Here is an 18,961-nt window from a genome sequence, read left to right on the forward strand (position 1 = left end):
TGTATCTGTTTTCATGCCAATTCCATATTGTTTTAATTACTACAGCTTTGTAATAGAGTTTGAAATCAGGGAGCATGATGCCTCCAACTTTATTGTTTCTCAAGATTGTTTTGGCTATTCCAGATCTTTTTTATGTTTCCATACAAATTTTATAATTGTTTGTTCTAGTTCTGTGAAGAATGACATTGGTATTTTGATAGGGATTGCATGAATCTGTAGGACTTGCTTTGGATAGTATGGATATATTAACACTATTAATTCTTCCATTTCATGTGCATGGAATATCTTTCCGTTTGTTTGTGTTTACGTCAGTTTTTTCCTTGATGTTATGTAGTTTTCAGTGAATAGATCTTCCATCTCCTTGGTTAAATTTATTTCTAGGTATTAGTTAAATACAATTTTATATCTTCCATCATCTTGAACACTATGTGCAAATATTGTTACCCTATCTGATCAGTAAACTGCTGTGAAAACTTTAGGAAGTTCAGATTAACTGGTCTCTTCATGAGAAAACACACCTAAGTCTTATTTAAAAATTACATCTATGCATTGAATTCCACATTCATAAAATAGGGGAGACTAATGGAAACATTCTTAAACCAAAATTAACAAAGCAATCTGATTTATCCAAAAATTTACCTTGATTACGTAAACATTTTTAAAAGAAAAAAGTTGGTAAGGAAGGATCTTTTTTTCTTAATAGATTAGCACAACTAAAGTATTAGAAGTCAGTTCCTTTATATGTGGGAATTCTAGGATTATTATATTTATGTAAACACTTAAATTTTCTATAAACCAATCAGAATTGATTTTTATTTTAAAAGATCTTTTATTTACAAAAATTAATTTATTTGTTAATGTCTTCAGGTAGGAAAATATTTCATGCTTACATTGAGAGATAAAGACTGTTCTCAATTATAGATATAAAAGAGCTTATATCTGTAGTTCTAAACCTTTAGTAACAGGTCAAAGGTAAGCACAGAAACACTATATCACAGTTGTTAATATTGCAAATTGTTCTTCTTTCCAATAGAATTGAGACATATCCCTGAACAAAAAGACAAACAAAAAAGATGAGAAAAAACCCACTCTTTGATATCTCTCACTGACTGAGCTCATCACATGTTCAGACCATAAAACAGGATCTTAAGTCTTTGTTGCCCCCCAAGGGGAATATTATTGGTTGTGCACAAATTAGAATCAAAACTTTGCCAAAAATCAGAAACAAAAGTAAAATCTTGAACCCAGTAATACCAGCAGCTCTACTCTAAATTACCTCTGCTCAGAGGTTCCTGTTGACCTGTCATTCCTACTAGATAGGGTACCCAGAGTATGGCTGTGTTTTGGGATGGGGCCTGAACTAATTTACATACCTTTGGATATTATAATTTATGGTAATGACAATCCTCCCTAAAATCCAGCAATATAGAAAAAAGAATGTATAAATTTAAAAGCAGTAAAGGGGAAAAGGAAAATCAGTAAACTTGCTCAGTCTAATAGAATGTAGTAATGGGATGGAAAGAAAAGAGCAAAAAGTATCATACACTGAAATTACAAAATAAGATCTAGAAAAAAATCCTAATATGTCAGTGTTTTCAGTACCTTAAATAGAATGAACTTTTTGGTTAAAGACAAAGACCATCAAGGTCTATGAGATTGGATTTTAGGAATCTTACTACATTCTGTTTAAAAAGAGATACCTAAAACATAATGACACAAAGTCTAAAGTAAAGAGAAAATAGTGGTATCAGGCCATTACCAATGAAAAGGGAGCTTATGTGGCTATGTAGTATTGGACAAAATATATCTTAAGTTAGAATTTTTTTTGAATAAAGAACTATAAGATCTAGTGATATATATCTATATATTAGATCTATATATAATATAGATATGCCTAATATATATTATACATTTTATGTTATATATTATATACTTATTATATATAATCTAATGTATATATATTAGATAGCATTAGATCTTAAACTTCTTTATTCAGAAAAAACTTCCTTAAGATGTATTTTGCCCAGTATTAATATAGCCAATATTAATATATTAATTATATTACATATCAATATATTAGGTGTATTTTATACAGTTAAAAGTAGATATTTTAATGTATAATGTGATACAATATTGATAATACCATTATTAATAAAATAATGTTAGTACTATTAATATTACAATAATATTAATAAGATATTACTATGCTTATATTAGATATATCTAGTTATATCTAATATATAAATATTTATATATATGCATACATACATATATATATATACATGTATAAAGTATTAAACCTGTATGAACCTAAGTATCCAATATAAGACACTAGGAAAAAGCAGGAGTGTACACAAAAAAAATAGAATGAAGGAAATGATCAAATTAAGAACAGAAATAATTAATACAAGCTAATTTCACTTAAAACATTAGAAACAAAAATGCTCAATGTCAAACCAAATCAAGCAGTGTGTGTGTGTGTGTCTGTGTTTGTATAAATATATAACTATAATGTGAATACACTAAGTACTGGTAAGGTATGGAACAACTGGAAGTCTCATATGCTGTTGCTAGGAATAGAAATTGGTAAAACCATTTTGAAAAACTCTTAGCAAACTTTAATAAATTCGTAAATTGAAAAAATATATCCAAACCATAAAAAGTCCCAATCCTGTGTTTAAGAACATTCTAATAATTCTCAAAATCATTACTCAGACCACCTCAAATTTTCCTCACATTTTTCTGAACTGAAAGGTTCAGATGAGGACTTGCTAGAAAGACATGAATATGAACAGGGCATAGTCCTTGCCATAAAGGGATTCATGGATAATGTCAGGTGACAGACATGAAATTACTAATAGAGAAGATCATGGAAGTACTAGAGGTATTTACAAAATGATATGGTGAAAAATAAATTAGAAGTAAAGATTGATTCTGCTTAAAGAGATGTAGACAGAAGGTACATGAAGAGTACTTCCCAGAGGTACTGATATTTAAGTAGGGCCTTGTAGGATGAGTATGAGTTTTCCTTGCAAATTAGCTTGGGAGAGATGTGGAGATAGAATTTTATTTTTTTTATTTTATTTTATTTTATTTTATTTTTTTAACATCTTTATTGGAGTATAATTGCTTTACAATAGTGTGTTAGTTTCTGCTTTATAACAAAGTGAATCAGCTATACATATACATATATCCCCGTATCTCCTCCCTCTTGCATCTCCCTCCCACCCTCCCTATCCCACCCCTCTAGGTGGTCACAGAGCACCGAGCTGATCTCCCTGTGCTATGCGGCTGCTTCCTGCTATCTATTTTACATTTGGTAGTGTATATATAAGTCCATGTCACACTCTCACTTCATCGTAGCTTACCCTTCCCCCTCCCTGTGTCCTCAAGTCCATTCCCTACGTCTGCATCTTTATTCCTGTCCTGCCCCTAGGTTCTTCAGAACCATTTTTTTTAGATTCCATATATATGTGTTAGCATACGGTATTTGTTTTTCTCTTTCTGACTTACTTCACTCTGTATGACAGTCTCTAGGTCCATCCACCTCACTACAAATAACTCAATTTCTTTTCTTTTTATGGCTGAGTAATATTCCGTTGTATATATGTGCCACATCTTCTTTATCCATTCATCTGTCGATGGACACTTAGGTTGCTTCCACGTCCTGGCTATTGTAAATAGAGCTGCAATGAACATTTTGGTACATGACTCTTTTTGAATTATGGTTTTCTCAGGGTATATGCCCAGTAGTGGGATTGCTGGGTCATATGGTAGTTCTATTTTTAGTTTTTTAAGGAACCTCCATACTGTTCTCCATAGTGTCTGTATCAATTTACATTCCCACCAACAGTGCAAGAGGGTTCCCTTTTCTCCACACCCTCTCCAGCATTTATTGTTTGTAGATTTTTTGATGATAGCCATTCTGACTGGTGTGAAGTGATACCTCATTGTAGTTTTGATTTGCATTTCTCTAATGATTAGTGATGTTCATTCTTTCATGTGTTTGTTGGCAATCTGTATATCTTCTTTGGAGAAATGTCTATTTCAGTCTTCTGCCCATTTTTGGATTGTGTTGTTTGTTTTTTTGACATAGAGGTGCATGAGCTGCTTGTAAATTTTGGAGATTAATCCTTGTCAGTTGCTTCATTTGCAAATATTTTCTCCCATTCTGAGGATTGTCTTTTCATCTTGTTTATGGTTTCCTTTGCTGTGCAAAAGCTTTTAAGTTTCATTAGGTCCCATTTGTTTATTTGTGTTTTTATTTCCATTTCTCTAGGAGGTGGGTCAAAAAGGATCTTGCTGTGATATATGTCATAGAGTGTTCTGCCTATGTTTTCTTCTAAGAGTTTTATAGTGTCTGGCCTTACATTTAGGTCTTTAATCCATTCTGAGTTTATTTTTGTGTTTGGTGTTAGGGAGTGTTCTAATTTCATACTTTTACATGTACCTGTCTAGTTTTCCCAGCACCACTTATTGAAGAGGCTGTCTTTTCTCCACTGTATATGCTTGCCTCCTTTATCAAAGATAAGGTGACCATATGTGCATGGGTTTATCTCTGGGCTTTCTATCCTGTTCCATTGATCTATGTTTCTGTTTTTGTGCCAGTACCAAACTGTCTTGATTACTGTAGCTTTGTAATATAGTCTGAAGTCAGGGAGCCTGATTCCTCCAGCTCCATTTTTCGTTCTCAAGATTGCTTTGGCTATTCGGGGTCTTTTGTGTTTCCATACAAATTGTGAACTTTTTTGTTCTAGTTCTGTGAAAAATGCCATTGGTAGTTTGATAGGGATTGCATTGAATCTGTAGATTGCTTTGGGTAGTAGAGTCATTTTCACAATGTTGATTCTTCTAATCCAAGAACATGGTATATCTCTCCATCTGTTTGTATCATCTTTAATTTCTTTCATGGAGATAGAATTTTAGATAGCCTCAACAACATTAAAGATGCAGAGATAAGAAACTGTATGTTGGAAGGATATGTGTAGTAGTCAAAGAAGAAACTGAGAAAGTATAGTGGGGCCAAATTTCATAACATATACGTTATAAAAAGAAGTAAGATAGTTACTGTGACTTCTTAGTACATCAAATTGCTTAAAATCTGTTGCTATAAGAAATGATACCTATTTGCAGAAGTACATCATATCACTACTTTAAATTTTATGGTTAACGTATACTACTAACTGCTTGAATATCACAAAAAACTATCGTTTTAATTAAAAAGATTTAGGTCATTTTAATAAGATAATTTTGATGAGAGTAAAATGAAGAAATCTGAAATGCTATGTGCATTTAAAAAAATACCCTGTTACTTTGAGAAATTCACTGAATCAGAGTGTTTCTCTTTACTGGTATTTTTATAGGTAGTTAACTCTGCCTGTTGAAACAAGTAGCATGGGTTTTATAGTGAAAGAAAAATGTACTATCTTTCTCATCCTGTATACTGACAAGCTTAATATCTTTAACTTTTTAAATTTAAATCATAAACTAGGATTCTTTAGGTTATATGCAACAGATATCCATTTCTGCTTGCTTAAGTTGAAAGAGGAAATTTACAATGAGGATATTCAGATATGTTGAGAAAGCAAGGAGATTTGAACAATCAAGCCTTAGGAAGAGTAAAAACCAGGGTAACTCCAGGGATGTCAGAAGTTAAGAGTTCTGTGGTGTCTTAGCTCCAGTTGGCTCTCAGGGATCCAATTGACTGTTGAATCAGTCAGCTGTGGTCATCCTGGGAGGGTACAGAACAGAGCATTAGGGGCTTACTTCACAATCAGTATACATGGGTGAAAATATAAAATTCGGGAATGATCCTTCTTCCAAATAGACGTTCCAAAGAATTAAAACATTTTGTTTTAAACACAGGTGAATGAGTCTAAGGGGATACCTTTTTTTAAAATCTCACTGAAATTATGCATCCTCTTTATCCTAGCACTTGGCTATAAAGGAAAAGGTATGCAAAAATAGAACAGGCTGAGTTCAGCATTTTCTTTATATTCTGTTTGGGAAAATGTCTGACATAATGTTTGTCAGAGGCAAAAGTTTCCAGAGAGCTACACTTAGTGGCTATAAAAAGATTGAGAAGCATTGTATTAAATGTTACCCTTAGCCAGTAGATCTAGCTGAAGAAGAAAATGACAAAAAAGAGGGATGTTCCAGACTACAAAGGATATGATGAAAAGTCACAGCTCACAGTTTGGAGAAATCAGAAAGTCCCCGTTTGAGTGTTAAGACAGCCTTTCTATTTGGTGATACTAGCAGAGGGAAATGGACTTGAGTCACAGAGTGAGGTGCGTGCCTAGGGCGAGCTGGCCTGAAGCACTAGAGTAGGTACCAGTCCAAGAAAGGTTAAAAGGATCATGCTACTGGAGGTGTCTGGAAAAGCCCAGAGAAGAGAACATTGTGCTTCAAAACGCAGGCTAATAGTTGCTAATGGTAACTGAGGGCTTACTATGTGCCAGATATCTCACATTCTCTTGCCTTTATTTCACTTATTCAAAATAACTTAATGAGATAAGCACTATATTCCAGTTTACTGAAGTGGCCTCACAGAAAGCCCAAGCTTTTGGACCATGTGAATTTATTCTGATACTCCCTATAAACAGATGTCAGCATAAAGAATTTAAGAGGAAAACCAGTCCCTTCATTGTTAAGAGTTTACCCTAAAGTATACTAAGTGATGACAGTTTCTCAGGCAGTACCCGACCTTAGTGAAGCGCTAACTTTGTGCCATATTAAAGATGTGTAAGCTTTACTGGGGTTATGAATTTGATTGTTTTTAAATGGCTGGCAATTTAGCAGGTCTTCTTTGCCAAACCCCTCGAGGCTTTTCTTGCAATTATAGAAAAGGGTGCCTCACAGTTAACAAATTTAATGATAACGGGTGTAGTTAATACTTTGTAGAACTATGAGTTCTCACATCACATGTATTTTTTTTTCCTTTGGGCATTTTTTGTTTCCTAACTTGTATTCTGATTATTGAATATCTCCCCCACTATATTTTAGGCACAATTAGCCAGGAACTATAACTTAACTGTAGTCTCAGCATTTGTATCACAGCGGCATTTTTCCCCAGTCAGGCTGAGAGTTAGTAGTCTTTAACTTTTGTACCTCAAGTACGCCACTTTTACAGTAGTTTGGGGATAATTATGTTACATGTCTGCGTTTCCCTATCACAGCAGTGCCTTCTATTGCTTGCTTCTATTCCAGGGCCTATAAATTGCTTCACAGTAGGATTTTCGAAACTAGACGTTGTGTAGCACCTCCACAGTTTTTGCCAAATATGTCATCTGTACTGTTAGCTAATTAATATTTTCTTTAAACAAATTCAAGACTTTTACCTAAAATTTATTTATGATGGAACTATATAACTATTGCAAATGGGAAACCAGAATAAGGCAAGTGATTCTGGTTTCCCTTTTGCAATAGTCACATAGTTCTTTATAAATAGATCATATTTATATAGTTTATAAATATAATCATCTATATGATAATTATATAGATAAAAATGATACACTGGAAACAAAACTTTGGCTTTATTTTCTTACCTATCCTTAACTGAAATAAGGAGAGAGAGAGTAGCAATTATCAGAGAAGCATTAAATACACACTGACACTAATCTGAGACTTTATCTTTGATGTAATAAAGTTAATCAGAAGGAAGTTTTTAAAGGAGTAACTTTCGTACGAGCTAATGCTATGTTACTTAATGTCACTTTTTAAAGTTCCCGTAATCATCTTGCTTCCAGTCATGGTCCGCTTTGGGAAACACGCCTTATAACACGGCCCACAAACAGAACGTGCATCCGCCCTAAGTTCAAATCCCCTCTCTTTAATCGCTTGATTTTTGACAAGTTCCTTAATTCGTTTAAACCTTGATTTCTTACTGTAAAAGAGGGATAATAATAATTGCATTTCAAGATCACTCTGAGAATATATGATGTAATATTCACAATGTGTCTAGTCTTGTGCCTGGAATTTATTGAAAAAAACCTGAACACCTACTATGTGCCAAGCACGCTGCTTTGGTGCTTCAGGACCTGAAAGAGCACATGACAGAGAAGAGCTCTGCCTTCATGGAACTTAATTCTAGTAAGGGAAAATCAACCACGAACAACTCAAGGTCATTTCAGGCAGTGACTAAAGCTCTGAAGTAAATAAAACAAGGCAACATGAATGCTAATTTCCTTCCTGACTCTCACCTTTATATGGTTGGTATTTAATATATGTGGAAAAAGGTGAACTATTGAGAATTTGCCTGTCAACAGCATAAGTAACAACTGCAGTTTAAAACATAATTAAATAATGGGCCAAATTTTAAGTTTCTGTACTGCTCTAAGATCTGTTTTAAGTTACTTTTTATAGAACACATGATCTTCTTTTAGAAACAGGGGACATTTAATTGATCATGTTATGCACATTAAATGCATTTGGGGCTTTATCACCTACTTTTGTCATGGTTGTGGTTAAAAAAAAAAAAACAACACTCCAGAACTTATTTTATTATGCTTCATGGGTTTGATTGTTTTCAAGAAAGTTAAGAACATTTTTCACATAATTCAAGCCCCTTAATATACTTTAGGGAGAATTTTAGGGATTTTTGTTCGAATTATCCATGTTATATTCCTACATAGATTAATTTCACTAGGTAATTTCTCAAGAGACATTTTTTGGAAAAATTTCGAATTTTTTTTTTATAATATAAAAAATAGTGAACCACCATCTTAAACTGAATTAAATGAACCTTTTATTTATTTATTTATTTTAATGGGTTTTTTTTGTTGTTTTTTTTGTTTGTTTTTTTTAAACATCTTTATTGGAATATAATTGCTTTACAATGGTGTGTTAGTTTCTGCTTTATAGCAAAGTGAATCAGTTATACACATGCGTATGTCCCCATGTGTCTTCCCTCTTGCGTCTCCCTCCCTCCCACCCTCCCTATCCCACCCCTCTAGGTGGTCACAAAGCACCTAGCTGATCTCCCTGTGTTATGCGGCTGCTTCCCACTAGCTATCTATTTTACGTTTGGTAGTGTATATATGTCCATGCCACTCTCTCACTTTGTCCCAGCTTACCCTTCCCCCTCCCCGTGTCCTCAAGTCCATTCTCTAGTAGGTCTGTGTCTTTATTCCCATCTTGCCCCTAGGTTCTTCATGACCTTTTTTTTTTTTTTTTAGATTCCATATATATGTGTTAGCATACTGTATTTGTTTTTCTTTTTCTGACTTACTTCACTCTGTATGACAGACTCTAGGTCCATCCACCTCACTACAAATAACTCCATTTTGTTTCTTTTTATGGCTGAGTAATATTCCATTGTATATATGTGCCACATCTTCTTTATCCATTCATCTGTTGATGGACACGTAGGTTGCTTCCATGTCCTGGCTATTGTAAATAGAGCTGCAATGAACATTTTGGTACATGACTCTTTTTGAATTATGGTTTTCTCAGCGTATATGCCCAGTAGTGGGATTGCTGGGTCATATGGTAGTGCTATTTTTAGTTTTTTAAGGAACCTCCATACTGTTCTCCAGAGCGGCTGTATCAATTTACATTCCCATCAACAGTGCAAGAGGTTTCCCTTTTCTCCACAGCCTCTCCAGCATTTATTGTTTGTAGATTTTTTGATGATGGCCATTCTGACTGGTGTGAGATGATATCTCATTGTAGCTTTGATTTGCATTTCTCTAATGATTAGTGATGTTGAGCATTCTTTCATGTGTTTGTTGGCAATCTGTATATCTTCTTTGGAGAAATGTCTATTTAGGTCTTCTGCCCATTTTCGGATTGGGTTGTTTGTTTTTTTGAGATTGAGCTGCATGAGCTGCTTGTAAATTTTGGAGATTAATCCTTGTCAGTTGCTTCATTTGCAAATATTTTCTCCCATTCTGAGGGTTGTCTTCTCATCTTGTTTATGGTTTCCTTTGTTGTGCAAAAGCTTTTAAGTTTCATTAGGTCCCATTTGTTTATTTGTGTTTTTATTTCCATTTCTCTAGGAGGTGGGTCAAAAAGGATCTTGCTGTGATTTATGTCATAGAGTATTCTGCGTATGTTTTCCTCTAAGAGTTTGATAGTGTCTGGCCTTACATTTTATAGACTATCCAGAAGTGGGAGTTTACTGCTGAATTCAGCAATCAGCAGATTCCCTGAGTGGTGCAGTGCTCTACATCAGGGTGCTAATGATGATAGAATGGAAAACCAAGATGTAATAATTAGATTTTGTATGTAAAACACAGGATGGATTTATACAGATAAAGAGAAACAAGTTCTGAGATTTCAAATACATATTATTTGTCCTGTGAAAGATAAATTTGAGGCATTGCAGATTAACTTTGGAGGGCTAAGAAAAAAAATTTTTTCTCTTCCAATTCCTTTATCACTTTTCCACTTTTGTCATTTGCAATGGCTTTGAGTTGTATTGCTCTGGACTCTGTTAACATCTTTCTAGTGTCTGACTGGCTTAATTATTGGAATTAAGATTTTGAAGAATCAATTAAAAGAGTATCTAGTTGGAGACAGGATACCCAATTAGGAAATATTGAAAAGGCAGCTACTCTGCTCCTGGTGTCTTTCATCTCAGCCATTGTTGAATCCAGCTTTTCCTTCTCAAGTAACAAGAACTCTTTTGATATCTGTGAAAGGAGGAAAGATCAAGCTGATCCTCAGAATCCATAAATGAGTCTCTTACGTGCCCTACTTCGTCAAAGATCCAGCTAAATTTGACTTGCAGTTATGTTTTCAATGTAATTACCAGGCACAAAAGAAAATTGCTTCCTTTATTACCATAACTGAAAAACATCATTTCTTTCTTCCATTTTTTTAATGTTACGTTTTAAATCAGTGAGATTCATGGAAATTTTATTTTTTCTCTGGCAATTCACAATAAGAGACTTTCAAAGTAATGCCACAGGTTTTTCTGTTTGTTTGTTTGTTTGTTTTAATTTGTCAGAACCCCTACCTCTAAAACAAGCAGCTCAGTGCTGCTTGTCCATAACTTACTTTAGAAGCATAATCATTTTTATTTCCCAGGACAGGAATTATGAATGTTTAACAGACTAGATGATGTAGTGGAAAAAGCTGTGATCTAGTTCTGACGCCAGTATTTACTATTTGTCCTTCAGCAAGTGAAATCTGAATTCTGAGTCTCCAGTTACATATCTGTAGAACAGCAGCATTTTGTCTGTAGTGTTATCTGGAAGGAGAATCAAATGTGGAAATGCATACGTGCTGCTTTTTAAACAGACATGAACTTTACAAGTAAGTTTTATTGTTACCATGACACTGGAAGAAAAACTTAAGCAGCATGCAAGAGCTCATAAAGCATTACTACAATGGTTAACCTCATTTTTTAGTGCTCATTTTATGCAGCCACTTGTGTTCATTTGGACAGATGTCATTTTGGGAGCTTGAATTATGTCATTTTGAGAGCTCAGTTCTGCTCTAAACAAATCCATGGAGATGACCACTGAGATTCCAAACAAAGGATGAAAGAGCAGTTCAGATCCACCCTTACCCACATTCTTGACGTATGTACCTCGCCAATGGACTGCTTCAAAGGCTTCATGAAAATTTACTTATAGCAATAACGACATAAATGATATACCATCCATAATAATACTGATTCAGTGACAAGTCTGTATTAAAATTTGGGGGTCAGCCTGCCTCACATAATCCATTTCTCTCTCCATTTTCTCTTCCACCAAACCTACCAGCCAGGAAAGCCTCTGACACACAGTGCTACTGGGGATTTGGTCTGTGTAGCTGTATCATCCAGAAGCTGTCTGAAATCCAGATTAGTTCAGGGATTTCAGGTCTGTAGCAAATTGGAGACCCTTAAAAGGCTAAAATTAAGTTGCATTTTACTTTGTAGAGTCAGGTGGAACTGAGTAGAGCAGACTGAGGAAAAGATTTCAGAAAACAGAGCCTAACAGGTAACAAGACACTGTGAAGGTTAAATTTGTATGTCAACTTGACTAGGCTATGGTGAACAGTAGTTTGGTCAATTAGTCTAGATTCCAAAGAAGAAGGAATTCAGACTCAAGACTCCAATGTAGAAACCCTGCCTGAGTTTCTCACCTGCCTGACCATTTTTCAGAATTTGGACTCAGGACTGTGACATTAACTCTTACATGAATTTCTAGGCTGTCAGCTTGCCCTACAGATTTCAGACTTGCCAGCCCTCATGAATGTGTAAGCTAGTGTCTTACAATAAAGTGCCTGTGTACGCTTTCTCTCTCTCTGCCTGAAATAAACAAACAAATAAATAAATAAATTTCAGTACAACAAAATAAAGGGGGAAAAGTAGACAACAGTTGAAGGTGTAAATTCACTCACTACCTAGTCTTTTAAAATTCCATCTACTCCTAGTATTCCAACCTTTACTTCTTGCATCCCAAGCAAGTGTCTAACTTGAAATTCTGCCTCACTAAAATTCTATGTTCAAGATGCCAAGTTTCTAAATAAAAGTTGTGGTTTTTTCCTGCCAAATTCTAATCTTATCTCAAGGATAATACCCCCTGATCTTAAATTATAGCCATTTACAGATCTCCTTAAAATCCATTTGTGTGCTTTGGCAAGAAAGCTAAGCTTTCTATCTATAAAGACATAATGGAGCTATAATTCATGTTCATTCTGGGAGGCCCAAGACACCATTTTTTACGAAAATGAGAGAACACAGAAAGGAACTAACATTTAGGAGACTGGCATAGAGTTGTTTGAAAAGATTAAGAGAAATGATCACTGTGGGTGCAGTCTGCATGTTGCACACGAACCAGTCAGGAACAAGCTGACCCAATTATCTAGCCGTAACTGTGCCAGGCCCTTTGGGTGCAGAAGCCTGGACTCTCATGAGAGAGACAAAGCTAAAAATACTAAGCATTTACATAAATATTTTCAGGTTCACAAAACTTTTTGTTCAGATGCATAAATAAAATAATAAAGCAAACATTACCAAAAAAAAAAAAAAAAAAAGAATAAGTTGAGGTGCTCGTTTAAGGTTGTAGGAGAGACCAGAGCACAGAGCAGGGCTCCACTGGTTTACCTCAATTTCCCACTGCTTCAGCCCTGCTCCTGGTGGCTCCAGGAGGTGCTGTGGAGGACCACCTGAGAACCACTGAGAAGTCAGTATTTCCTGTTTTCTCAATTTCTAGAACCCATGGATTATACGTGTTATTCATTTAAATATATTTGGTTGGGGATAGAGAATCACTGGGGAAAAATACCAAAAACACATATATACATAGAGAAGTACTTCAATTTCAGAAATTTTTAAATAAAAAAAAAGTGCTTGCCTTAAAGGCTACATTTCACAAAAATTATGTGAAAACGATTATAGGGCTATAGAAAATTGGAAGAGTAAATGACAGTGTGACTGAACAAATCAAGACAGCCTTCACTGGGAAGCTGACACGGGATATGCTGAATTTGGACTAGGGAAGAGGACAAGAAGGGAACCATCTAGGAGTGGTGACAGCGTGAGCACAAGTGCTGGAGCAGGAATGACTGAAATTGATACTGGGAGACTAACCAGTGTGGAATGAAGAGCCTGTGTGATGAGTAGTTGAAATAAATTTGGATAGATTGAGAAGCATTATTGTGGGCAGGGCACCTGAAGTACTGGATCATCTTTGAACATCCAGCATTAGAACTTTCCCCAACACATTTTGGGTGTTTAAAATTAAGTGTAAAATAAGGAAGCTTTATTTGATTCAGGAGACAATGGGAGAGCAAATTTTTTTTCAATTAGAAAAGTACTTTGTGCTATTTTCTCCTCTAGGCCTCATATTTAAACTATGTATTATTAATGCAATTACATTTTTAAAGTAATAATCCAATATTGATTTGAACTACTGGGTTCACAATGTTATAAAAGCACACGTTACCAAACCTCCAAAACTTTACAATTATGGTGTTCAGTGGACTAGAGTTAACCAAGTACAGAGACACATGTTTTCCACTACCACACGTTACTTTATTTTTCTGTCATTCAAGTAGTACATCATAGTTTTGATGGTACTTGGGATTTATTTTAATCAAGTATGGTAAGACTCGCAAACTTGGAAATGAGTGTTTTATGAAGCAAGAACTGTCACAGATCCCTAGAAACAGGAGGCACAGTACACCCTGCAGGGGGGCCACACGGGGAAGCACCACAGTTGGTCAGGAGGCAGAAGGCGTGGGGGCAGTCATGGGGAAAAGCCTTTACTGCGGTTTCCATGGGAAGGTGAGGCAGTGTAAGCAGGTTTAGGATTGGCTAGTTTGAATAATTTCAGCAGTCTCTGGGGGCACAGGGCTTCGTTGTCTAGTACTTAACCTTTGGAGTGATTGGGACAAGGGGATATTGGCCTAGACTGTAAGAGACCAAAAAAGGAGGTGGTTGGGGATATGGGTTCTGGATTGTTTGGTTTACATTTGAAAGGTGCATGCAAGGGAGAGTTGTTTATTATCTCTAAGAATTGGCTAACACTGGGAAGGGCAGTTCTTTCAAGCTAGCAAAGTCTCAGATGTCAAAGCATCAGAATACAAAAAATAAGACATGATTAATACAATCATATAATGATGCAAGTGTGCAATCCAGGAGCTGTGACTACCTAGTATATAGCTCTGATCTACTAACTAGAGACCAGAAAATCCTAAGTTGTTATAAATAAAGTAGGCCAAAAACACCGAAAAACTGCCTAGGGAACCATTTATGAAACAGGAAGTAGACTTAGCCTTGAAGCAATGGGACTGACTCTGATATTCCCAATATTCATGCTGATGAAGCTCTGTGCTACTGATGTAAAAAAATCTTTCTTTAAGCTAGTAGCTTCAGGAGGCTAGATAGTGGGCAGCTGAAGAACATTAAATGAGAATGGCAAGGGCAGAGAAAGAGCTTTAAAAAATTTTATTCAAGGTGAGCCATCAAACTAAAATAAAATATATGAGAGATATGAAGACAGTAAAAAAATAACCAGTTGAAGATGAATTCATTCCAGATAAAAATGAAAAAAGTTAAGCAGTCTTAAAATGACTTTAAGTCTGTTTAAAATCCTGTCTTAGTCTGCTCAGGCTGCCATAATGTAATACCATAGACTGGATGGCTTAAACAACAGAAATTTATTTTCTCACAGTTCTGGAGGCTTGGAAGTCCAAGATCAAGGTCCTGGCAGGTGAGGGTTCTCTCCCTAGCTTGCAGAGGGCTACCTTCTCACTTTGTCCTCACATGTCAGAGAGAGAGAGAGAGAGAGAGAGAGAGAGAGAGAGAATCTGATGTCTCTTCCTCCTTTATAGAGACACCAGTTCCAGTATATCAGATTACCACCCTTCTGACTTCATTTAAGCTTAATCATCTTCTTAAAGGCTCTATCTCCAATACAGTCACATGGGGGATTAGGGTTTCAACATATAAAATTGGGGAGGGGACACAGTTCAGTTCAAAGCAATATGCCTCTAGCTGCTCCAAATTCTTGTCTTTATCATGTGCAAAACACATTCATTCTGTCCCAACAGCCCCAAAAGCCTTATTAACTCATTCTAGCATCAACTCTAAGTCTTAAGTACAAAGTCTAATCTAAATATCATCTAAATCAGATATGGATGAGACTCAAGGTGCAGTTCATCCTGAAACAAAAATTCCTCTCCAGCTGTGAAACTGTGATACCAGACAATTTATGTGCTTTTGAAATACAGTGATGGGAAGACATAGACATTCCCACTCCAAAAGAAAGAAATAAGAAAGAAGGATGGGGTGACAGGTCCCAAGCAAATCCAAAACCCAGCAAGGCAAATTCCATTAGGTTTTAAGGCTTGGGAATAATCCTCTTTGGCTCCATGCCCCACCTTCTGGACCCACTGGGGTGGCAGTCCTGTGGCTCTACCAGGTAGGGGTCTCATCTCCAAGGCTTCAGTTGGAGGCTGTATGGCCTGTTGAAACCAAGGTGATGGTGCCACTCTTTGAAGCTGTAGAGGCAGCCCTGATGATCTCTGAATGGCCTTTGGAGTCATTCTTCCCTTTTCTTAAAGAATAGTGTACATTTGCAACCAAATAGCTCTATGGTCCCATCTTGTAGAATCTAAGAAGTTCTATGGTCCCATCTTGTAGAATCTAAGAAGTTTGACAGCCTTCTTTCATTTCATCCTGTCTCAGTCTCCTTAACTGGCAGTGTTTCTGCTAGTAAAATCCCATCTCTATTCCTGGTTTTTGCTGAGGTAGCCGAATAAATTTGTGATTCTAATCCCTGCTAATCTTCCTTTCAAATGGTTGTTTAGCCATACCCTCAGTGTTTTCTTCAGAACAAGCTTTCTCATATTTTGTAAAACGGGTAGACTGAGAATATTCTAAGTCTTCAAGTTCTGGTTCCTTTTTGCTTAACAATTCCTTCTTCAGTTCATCTCCCTCTTCTTTCATTTTACTATAAGCAGTCAGGAGAAACCACGCTGCTCCTTTAACAGTTTTGCTCAGCAATCTCCTCAGCTAAAGACCCATTTTTTTAAATTTTATTTTTTAATTGAAGTATAGTTGCTATATAATATTATATAAGTTACAGTTGTATAATAATAATAATGATTCACAATTTGTAAAGGTTATATTCCATTTATAGTTATTATAAAATATTTGCTATATTTCCCATGTTGTACAATATATTCTTGTAGCTTATTTTATACCTAATAGCTTGTACCTATTAATTCCCTATCCCTATCATGCTCCTCCCCCCCCTCCCCACTTGTAATCACTAGTTTGTTCTCTATATCTGTGAGTCTGCTGCTTTTTTGTTTTATTCACTAGTCTGTTGTATTTTTTAGATTCCACGTATAAGTGATATCATGCAGTATTTGTCTTTGTCTGACTTACTTCACTTAGTATAATGCCCCCCAGGTCCATCCATGTTGCTGCAAATGGCAAAATTTCATTCTTTTTTATGGCTGAGTAGTATTCCATTTTATGTATGTACATTCCATTCATCTGTCGATGGACACTTAGGTTGCTTCCATGTCTTGGCAATTGTAATTAATACTGCTATGAACATTGAGGTGCATGTACTTTTCGAGTTAGTGATTTTGTTTTTTTCAGATATATACCCAGGAGTGAAATTGCTGGGTCATACGGTAGTTCTATTTTTAGTTTTTTGAGAAACCTCCATACTGTTCTCCACAGTATGAATGGATGCACAGAGTGAGAAGTTAGACGTTTTTAACAAAGAGAAAATATAAAGAAAAACCAAACAGAGGTGAAGAATACAATAACTGAAATGAAAAATACACTAGAAGGAATCAGCAGTAGACTAAATGATCCAAAGGAATGGATCAGTGAGCTGGAAGACCGAGTAGTGGGAATCACTGCCACTGAACTAAATACTCATTTTTACTGCTTGCGAGTTCTATCTTCCACAAAACACTAGAACACCAGATCAGCCAAGTTCTTTGCCCTTTATAACATGGTTATTTTTCTTACAGTTTCCTATAACATGTTCTTCATTTCCATCTGAGACCTCACCAGAATGACCTTTAACATCCATATTTCTACTAACATTCTGTTCATGATTATTTATGTATTCTCTAAGAAGATACAGACTGTCTCTCAAGCTCTCTTCTTTACTTTCTGAACCCTTACTAGAATCACCTCTAATGTCTATAGTTCTACCAATATTGCCTTCACAGCAATCCAGGCTTTTCCTAGCATGCATCTCAAAAACTCTTCCAGCCTCTACTCACTACCCAGTTGCAAAGCTCCTTCCACGTTTTTAGGTATTTGTTACAGAAGCATCCTACTTCTTTTTTTTTTTTTTTTTAATTTTTATTGGAGTATAGTTGCCTTACAATGTTATGTTAATTTCTACTATACAGCAAAGTAAATCAGCTATACGTATACACATATCCCCTCTTTTTTGGATTTCCTTCCCATTCAGGTCACCACAGAGCACTGAGTAGAGTTCTCTGTGCTATACAGTGGATTCTCATTAGTTATCTATTTTATACATAGTATCAATAGTGTACGTATGTTAATCCCAATCTCCCAATTCATCCCACCCCCAGAAGCATCCTATTTCTTGGTACCAGAATCAAAGAGGAAAAGGAAGGAATAATCTCTATTAAAAAAATATAAAATCAGGGCTTCCCTGGTGGCACAGTGGGTAAGAATCCACCTGCCAATGCAGGGGACACGGGTTCGAGCCCTGGTCCGGGAAGATCCCACATGCCACAGAGCAACTAAAACCATGCCCCACAACTGCTGAGCCTGCGCTCTAGAGCCCGTGAGCCACAACTACTGAGTCCATGTGCCACAACTACTGAAGCCCACGCGCCTAGAGCCTGTGCTGTACAACAAGAGAAGCCAGTGCAATGAGAAGCCCGCGCACCACAATGAAGAGCAGCCCCCGCTCGCAGTGACCAGAGAAAGCCTGCACACAGCAACAAAGACCCAACGCAGCCAAAAATAAATAAATAAATAAATAAAATTTAAAAAATATATATAAAATCATATGAACAGGAAAAAGATCCAATTAGTAACCCTAGAAAATGTATCAGCATTAAAAAAGTCATAAAACTGAAAGTATAAACTCTGGAATGAATAAACTTAAAGACTTAATAAACTGGAAGAGAGAACTAAGAATTGTACCCAGGATGCAGCATAAAGAAAAAGATTGAAAAAGTTGTTGAGATATGGTGTTCCTCAAGAATCCTTGTTAAATGGAATTTTAATGGGATTCTAGCAAAAGATAAAGAGGAATGTTTTAGCAGCATATTCAAAGAAATAATGGCTGAGAAATTTTAATATGTATACATAAAAATCAATAGGGAAAAGACTAATCTACAGTTTACCAATCCAAGAAAAGTTAGGAAAGGAGGAGAAATGAAGCCATGAGAAATCGCTGATGAAACTAAACCATGAAATAAAATGGTCAGTGTTAACTCCGAATACATTATAGTGACAATAAATGTAAACGGATTACATGACTGTGATTAAATTAAAAATCAAATT

At 35.8% G+C, this 18,961-nt stretch overlaps 2 long non-coding RNA genes across 2 annotated transcripts in view; one reads left to right on the forward strand and one right to left on the reverse strand.

Annotated features, from left to right (window-relative positions):
* LOC309627634 overlaps positions 1–18,961 on the forward strand; it is a 1,075,643-nt gene that overhangs the window by 73,976 nt on the left and 982,706 nt on the right. The window lies entirely within an intron of this gene.
* Positions 3,778–18,961, reverse strand: part of LOC309627625 — a 308,607-nt gene continuing 293,423 nt past the window's right edge. The window contains exon 2 of the long non-coding RNA XR_014243867.1: positions 3,778–9,157. This is a non-coding gene — a long non-coding RNA (uncharacterized lncRNA). The remainder of the gene's footprint in view (positions 9,158–18,961) is intronic.

Source organism: Balaenoptera borealis (genome assembly GCF_965194805.1).
Source record: "Balaenoptera borealis genome assembly, chromosome: 4".
In the NCBI taxonomy this organism is placed as follows: Eukaryota; Metazoa; Chordata; class Mammalia; order Artiodactyla; family Balaenopteridae; genus Balaenoptera; species Balaenoptera borealis.